Below are 8,486 nucleotides of genomic sequence, written 5' to 3'. Positions count from 1 at the left end.
TTGATTGGCACATGTGAGATACAGGAAGTGATGTAAAGAACTGCCTTTATATTTTGCCTCACTTCCTGTGAGTGGGAGCTTTGGCAGAGTTGGCCCAGGAACTGGAGCCTGGAGTAGCTACTCAGACTGCTTCCCTTTAGATGTTCATGTGGTGAGTGATAAAACTGACTCCCATTTTCCTTGGCTTTCGGGAGAGGCCCTTTGGCCAAGGCCTCTGAACTCCTGCCTGGCTCAGCCTGGGCTGGAGCAGTTTTATTTCCCTTTCCCTCTCTCATTCTTAATTTCTTCCTTCTTTTGTAAATTAAACCACCACAAAATTCCATTCTGACTTGAGTATTTCATTGGGATTTAGAATTTAAATCCCTGGTGACCAACTAAAATTTATATTCACTCTCAACCCTAAATTTACCCCTAACAAGTCAAGAGATAGAAAGAGAATGAGTCTGGTTTTCCCCTTCAATCTGCTCTGGTTATGACCCCTCAATGTACTATGTAACTGTGGAAATCAATGTATTTTCTTCTACTCCTTATATCTTTTATGCTTATGTTAAATGTATCAATTATAACGCATAGGTATGTACTATTCTCTTATTTACAACTTGATTCATTCTTTCCCTATAGCTACCTCTCTGTGTACTTCCCGTTCTTCCCTAAACTAACTCTGTACTTGTCAGTTAAGGGTTAATATGTTATTATTGTTATTATTATTATTTTTTGTTTGTTTCAATACTCACTTTATTTCTCTCCCTCCTCTCCACCCACCCTTCCTGCAGCCAATCCACAATTTCATTGGGTATTACTTGTGTCCTTGATCAGAACCTATTTCCATGTTGTTGTTTGGATGTTCATTTAGAATCTACATCCCCAACCACAACCCTTCGACCAATGTATTCAAGCAGTTGTTTTTCTTCAGTTTTTTTACTCCCACAATGTTTCCTCTGAATGTGGATAGGGGTTTTTATCATAGATTCCGCCAAGTTGTTCAAGATCACTGCATTGCCACTAATGGAAAAGTTCATTACATTCAATTGTACCACAGTGTATTGGTCTCTGTGTACAATATTTTCCTGGTTCTGCTCCTCTCACTCTGCATCAGTTCCTAGAGGTTGTTCCAGTCCTCATGAAATTCCTCTACTTTATTATTCCTTTGAGCACAATACTATTCCATCACCAACATATATCACAATTTGTTCTGCCATTCCCCAATTGAAGGGCATCCCCTCATTTTCCAATTTTTTGCCACCACAAAGTGCACAACTATGAATATTCCTGTACAAGACTTTTTCCTTATTATCTCTTTGGGGTACAAACCCAGCAGTACTATGGTTGGATCAAAGGGCAGACAGTCTTTTATCACCTTTTGGGCATAGTTCCAAATTGCCCTCCAGAATGGTTGGATCAATTCATAACTCCACCAACAATTCATTAATGTCCCAACTTTGCCACAACCCCTCCAGCATTCATTACTTTCCTTTGCTGCCATGTTAGCCAATCTGCTAGGTGTGAAGTGATACCTCAGAGTTGTTTTCATTTGCATTTCTCTGAGTATTAGAGATTTAGAGCACTTTCCCCATGTGCTTATTAATAGTTTTGATTTCTTTACTTGGAAATTGCCTATTCATGTCCCTTGCCCATTTATCATTCGGAGAATACCTTGATTTTTTTCACAATTGGTTTTATAAATTTGAGTAATTAGACCTTTGTCAGAGGTTTTGGTAATGTAGACTGTTTCCCAGTTTGTTGCTTCCCTTCTAATTTTGGATGTATTAGTTTTGTTTGTACAAAACCTTTTTAATTTGATGTAATCAAAATTATTGATTTTACATTTTGTGATTTTTTCTAGCTCTTGCTTGATTTTAAAGTCTTTCCTTTCCCAAAGATCTGACAAGTATACTGTTCTGTGTTCACCTAATTTGCTTATAGTTTCCTTCTTTACTTTCAGGTCATTCACCCATTCTGAGTTTATCTTGGTGTAGGGTGTCAGATATTGATCCAAACCTAATCTCTCCCATACTGTTTTCTAATTTTCCCAGTATTTTTTTTATCAAATAGTGGGTTTTGGTCCCAAAAACTGGGATCTTTGGGCTTATCATAGGCTGTCTTGCTGAGGTCATTTACCCCTAGTCTATTCCACTGATCCTCCTTTCGGTCTCTTAGCCAGTACCAAATTGTTTTGATGACCACTGCTTTATAGTATAGTTTGAGATTTGGAACTGCAAGTCCTCCTTCCTTTGCATTTTTTTTCATGATTTCCCTGGATGTGCTTGATCTTTTTTCTTCCAAATGAACTTTGTTATGGTTTTTTCTAATTCGGTAAAAAAGTTTTTTGGTAGTTCAATGGGTAAGGCACTAAATAAGGAAATTAATTTGGGCAGGATTGTCATTTTTATTATGTTAGCTCATCCTACCCATGAACAATCAATGTTTTTCTAATTGTTTAGATCTAGTTTTAATTGTGTGGAGAGTGTTTTGTAGTTGTGTTCATATAGTTCCTGTGTTTGTCTTGGCAGATAGATTCCTAAGTATTTTATATTGTCTAGGGTGATTTTAAATGGAATTTCTCTTTCTAATTCTTGCTGCTAATGTGTTATTCTTTCCTATTCTGTTAGTTCATTAATATGTTAGTATTTTACATTATGTATACATATGTTTCCTATACAATTATTACATGATGCATTCATATTACATATATAAATAAGCTCTATTTTGAAGTCATCCATATGAAAAGTTATTCCCCTTTTTGCCTGTATAAGTTCTGTCAGAGGCTTATTTACAAATGCACAATTTTCCTTATATAATGGACTATTCTTATTTATGAGATAGGTCCTAAAAAATCAGTATGATATTGTGTTTGTGTTCTAAGTGTGTAGTGTGGATGCATATACTTATGTCTCTTCTTGTATTTCTCTTTTCATATTGCCTGATGAATCTGATCATTTTCTTTCTTCTTGTGTAGGTTTATGTGCCTGTGTGTGTAATTCCCTAGGTGTGATGTTAATTTGTATGACGGTTAATCTTACATGACCTGCTCTATGGAATTTCATTTGCTATATTGTCCTTCATTGACAGTCCTTTTCTTATTTAAGTCTATTTGCAGTGTTTAGTGTTTTGATGGGAGCTTTCTCAGGTCTGGATGTCTTCTCCTTTCCTGCAACCCATTTGTCTGTTGTCTCACCTTGAATGTTGTCTCTCTTGTCTAATTACTGAAACATACAGGATCATGAATGTGTATAAGATTATTTGGTCATTGTTGTTTGCGTGCTAGTAAGAGTGATTTTTATTTTGTATTGGGTATGTGCTAGTGAGGTATTTCATAGAGAATATCTGTATTGTTTCATGTGTGCTTATGTGTTATCTTCTTGCATTATGATGTGAGTTTTCAGGGGGTTTGAGATGGAGAATTGAATGGATGTTCTTCTTGTGTTGAGCATTATTCTATTTCATTTTCACTTTCATTTGGTGCTTCCTATACTCAGTGTCTCTTCTTCCTTTGCATTCTGTCTTGGAATGTGGGTTTCTTGATTGTATTCTAGGGAAATCTGTGTCTGTTTCTGTCATTTCTAGGGCATTTTATGTACTGGTTTCATTCGGGGAAGTTTGAATTTCTTGCATGGGCTCTATATCAATTTCTGTTGATATTTTCTAATGTCTCAATGTGAGCATAATGATGCTTGACGTGAGAAACATGGTACCACAGTCCTTTTCCTATTACTTTGATGGAAGTAATTAGAATGACTTCAAATGGACCATTCCACTTTGGTTCTGTAGGTGTTTCTTTGGTGAAATTTTTCACTTATACTTTATCTCCTGGTTTGATGTTATATAATGAGAAATCTAGTAGTACCCTTTGTACTAACAATCCTAATTTTCTCAGTTCTTCCAGCCTATCTTGTATTTCTGTCAGATAGGTGTATAGTTGGCATTCTCCACCTAGCGTGGATATATAACATGTTTTAGTGGTCCTTCCATGCCACTAAACCATCATATATATTGTCCATACAGTATCTTGTAAGGGGAAGTATGCAAATCTCCTCTGGGTTTAGTTCTGAGATAGAATAGTGCAAGAGAAAGAACTTCTGTTCACTTGAGGTGAGTTTGTGCAGAGTTTTCCTATCACTGTTTTTAGTTCTTTATTCATTCATTCCACTTGCCCTGAGCTCTCTGGCATATATATATATATATATATATATATATATATATATATATATATATATATATATATATATATATATATGTCATGGGGTATATGGGGTGCTCAGGGAGAGGTAATATCTCTGGTAAGGAGGGCTTGTCGTGCCCTTCTAGGGCAGCTCTCCAGCCTCATACCCTCACCTGACACCCAGCTCTCACTTGTGGCTCCCAGTAGCTGCTAGCATGCAGCAGCGGCCACACTTCGGGCAACGGCTTCGACAGGCCGGCTAAACCTTGTGAGGGTAGCCATCGGGTCGATGTCGACCCCTGGTGAACTAGGGCTTTGCTCACCCAGCATGTGAAGACTGCTTCGGCGGAACAGGCGGAAGAAACCAACAAGAAGGTTCAACGGCTGAGATGGCGATGTAGCAAGGCACTGTGGAGTGCTTAGGGAGTGTTGGAGCACAAAAGACAACATGGCCATCCAATGCAGCTGAGGAAGTCTCCAGGTGTAATGACTTTTCATGCCAATGGACCTAGGCTTCCAACGCCGAGAAAGTGGGACTGTCTCTGTGCATCGACTATTCCACTTAAATCTTCAAGCACAGGTGTCTTTGTGCACAAAAATGCACAAAGACAATCGTCTTCCTTGGTTCAAGAGACAACCAACCATATATCATGTAAGCTTCCTTTTATTCCCAGATTCTTATAAACTTCTTACAATATATGTGATATAAAATGAGTTCCCCTATCCAAGTCCATAGTGTCTGGAATGTCATATCTTGGGATTATTTTTTTTAGCAATGTTCTCACTACCATGGCTGTATTGTTCTTTTTAGCCAGATATGCTTCTGTCCATCTTGTAAGTTTGTTATAGTTTATTACTAAAGCATATTTGTATTGTCTATCACTAGGCATGTTTATATAATCTATTTGCAACCTTTAGAAGGTTATGTAAGCTAATGGTCTCCCCCCAACCCCAATGCTTTATTCTTGAAATGACCTTGATTGTATCTTCTACACAGGTCACATGCCTGACAAACTCTTATAGCATGTGTGAATTTTAAAACTACTCCACCCTACTCAGACAGGATGTTAGAAGATCTGATTTAGCTATTTCCTGATTAGTAACAATGGAGATACTTGGTTTAATAGAATCAAGTCTTGGGAACTATACATTTCTCCACCCTACTTAGTTTAACAAGGTCAGGATGCCTGCACCATACTCAAAGATTTAATTGTTCCAACATCTTGGTGTGGTGGCAGCTATTGTATGGGTCTGGCAGTGAGTTTGCCCTTGAACTGATACAGGTTCAGGCATCTTGGCTGAGCCCTTTGGAGTTCAGGCTGATTCTTTCCTCCTTACTCTTCAAAACCTTATCTTCCTAGAGCCTCTGGTCGTCCTCCTGGCACTAGCCAGGCAGGAGAAATCCTACACACTTTTCCTTCTTCCTTCTTCTTAATTTCTTTCCACTATATAAATTAAATCACCATAAATTTCCAGTTGACTTAGTTATATTTCTTTTATATTTGGGATATCCATGGCGACCAAATAATTAACATAGTTTAGGTCACAATGCTAAATTATCCTTTACACATGTGTGAATATCCCTGGTGCTGCCCCAAATCTGCTAATTTCATCTAACAATGCTTTCACTTTGTAATGACCTTTGGAGTGGTTAACATTGCATAGATGTTGATATAATCTTTTGGGTAGAATTGGTTTTCCTCCTTCTGCTGTCCATATTCTTTTCACTAATTTGACCCCGAGTTGTTTTTGCCATGACTATACTTCCTCTTCATTGTAAGCTTGTGTGATATTGTGCTTTTCAACTAGAGAGAAGTTCAGTACACTAATGGGACCAAATCTTGTTGCATATTTTGCTGTAATATCCATTCTATTGTTGCGCTGGGATATCTCATCATTGCCAGAAGAATGTGCTTTACATTGGATTACTGCAACCTCTCTTGGCAATTCCACTGCTGATAAGAGTTGGGATATCAGATTTTCAGATGCTATTTTCTTCCTAGCTGTTGTAATAAATCCCCTATTTCTATAGGTTTGTCCATTAGCGTGCAGCACAGCAAATGCATACACAGAATTGTAATAAACATCCACTCTATTATCTTTTGCTTGTTCTAGTGCTTTTGTGAGAGCTTAGTTCTGTACCTTGGGTGCTGACATTTGTCACTACAACTGCTCCTGTGATTTTTTTCCCCTGTAGATATAAGAGAATCCATCAGAAAATATTTCTAAGTCAGGATTGCTAATTGGTGTATCTCTCAAGTCTCCTCTGATCTTGTGGACTATTTCTATGTTTTGGGTACACTCGTGTAGCAATTTTTCTTTTAATGGCAAGTCAAGCATTAATGTAACTGGGTTTAGTGGAGCACATCTATATATGGTCAGGTTTTCATTTCCAAGCAAAATGATCTCATACTGAGGTAATCTTACAGATGTAATTCTTCAATTTAAAAGTTTCTCAGTCTGGTGTGCAGAATATACATGTAATTTGCATCCAAGTCCTAACTTATTTGCTTTCTTGACCATGAGAGCAGCAGTGGCTATGCTTCTCAGGCAATGTATTATGCCCTTTGCCACGAGGTCTAGGATTGAACTGTAATATGCTATAGGTCTTAGTTGCAATCCAAAGTTCTGTGATAGAACTCTGGATGCTATTCCCTTTGCTTCATGGACAAACAAATGAAAATCTTTCTCATAATTTAGAATTCCTAATGCTGGAGCTGAAAAAGTTGCTTGTTTTAATTGTGACAAAGCGTATAGATGTTCTTTTGTGAGTGTTAGTGGTTCTTTTACATCTTTCTTTGTCAATCAGTGAGACATTTGGAAATATTGGAATAACCTATCATCAGCTTTTGCATGTTAGCTATCCTTTTGTTGGAGATTTTCCTAGTTCTCTTTTCCAGGATAAACTCAAGATATTCCACTCTAGGTAAAACCCATTGTAACTTTTTTGGGAAACTTTATGCTTTCTCTTGTATAATTCTATTAACAGATTTTTTGGAGTCTTTTAAGCATGTTTCAGCATCTGGGGATGCAAAGAGCAGATTGTCTACATAGTATACTAGTTTACTATGTTTAAACTTTATAGATTCCAGATCTCTCTTTAACAGTTGACAGAATATTGATGCACTTTTGCAACAACCCTGAACTAATCAGGTCCAGCAGTGCTTATACTTTTCCCACTGAAATGTGAAAATATTCTGGTTTTTAGGGTGCAAGGGGATTGTAAAATATTCATTCTTGAGATCAACAATGGCATACCAGCATGCCTTGCTAGGAATTTCTGTTATGGCATTATTTGTTAATGGTGATAGTATATTTCTTCTTGATGAAATCGTTGATAACCCACAAGTCTTAAACAAATCTTCAAGCTGTGGACCCATCTGCATTTTTCTTTCTCTTTTTGATGACTAGGTTGCTATAAAGATATAGGCAGGAGCTCTGCTTCTGGCCAATCAGCATAGGCACAGCAAATTAAGGACTTTCCATCCTTTGAAATCTGTACAGAATCAGACAAAAGTAACCATAAGTTACCCCAGGGTGTGGATGTTTAGTGTACCTTCAGCATCCTCTTTGCATTACAGTTTGTTTGCCCCAAGTGGGAAAACAAGGTAAACCCTTGCCTGAGTCATTAATTCCTTGAATAAGACCCTAATCTGACCCCACCTTACAAAATTTTTGGTACCCAGTTTGGGGCACATTGTCTTTGGTTCCAGCTTTCCCATCCTGAGGTAAGTGGTACCCCCTTTCTCTGCACCCTTACTTAGTTCTTCCTTTTTGTTCTTTTTTTTCCCATCTCCCAGCCCCTGAGGTGATGCAGGGGGAACTAAGTTGGGCCTTTATAGCCAGTGAGTTCCTATTTGGGGGTGCCTTACTGGAACTTCATGTTGGGGGCCTCAGAGAGATTTGTTCTGCCACTGCACCCAGAGCCAGAATAGGCTGCCACTGCACCCATTTTGAGGCCAGACAGGATTTGGATTATTGCTGCCTTGATCTCAGAGTTCTTTTTTCTCTTTCCCTCCCCTGTTTCCTGATTTTGGGGCCCATTGCTCTGTCCTTTACTAGAGGACTTAAAAGAGAAATGATGAAACCATTCTTCACTGGATTCTGGCAATTAGAAACAGCTGAAAGAGAAGTCAAACATAATCTAACTTCAGTTAAAAGAAGGCTTTTGAAAGTACAAAGCTACTAGGTGGGGGACCAGCTTCACTCCTTGCAGTCATACTTAATTCTGGTCTATAATAAATTCAGATGATGATTTGTTTTAGCTAAATTTGGTTCTTTTCATTATTGCAAATTGAAAAAGTTAAAGCTAGCAAGTATGTGATCA

Source organism: Monodelphis domestica, chromosome 8 (genome assembly GCF_027887165.1).
Source record: "Monodelphis domestica isolate mMonDom1 chromosome 8, mMonDom1.pri, whole genome shotgun sequence".
NCBI classification, from domain to species: Eukaryota; Metazoa; Chordata; class Mammalia; order Didelphimorphia; family Didelphidae; genus Monodelphis; species Monodelphis domestica.
Note: the sequence above shows the minus strand (reverse complement) of the source record.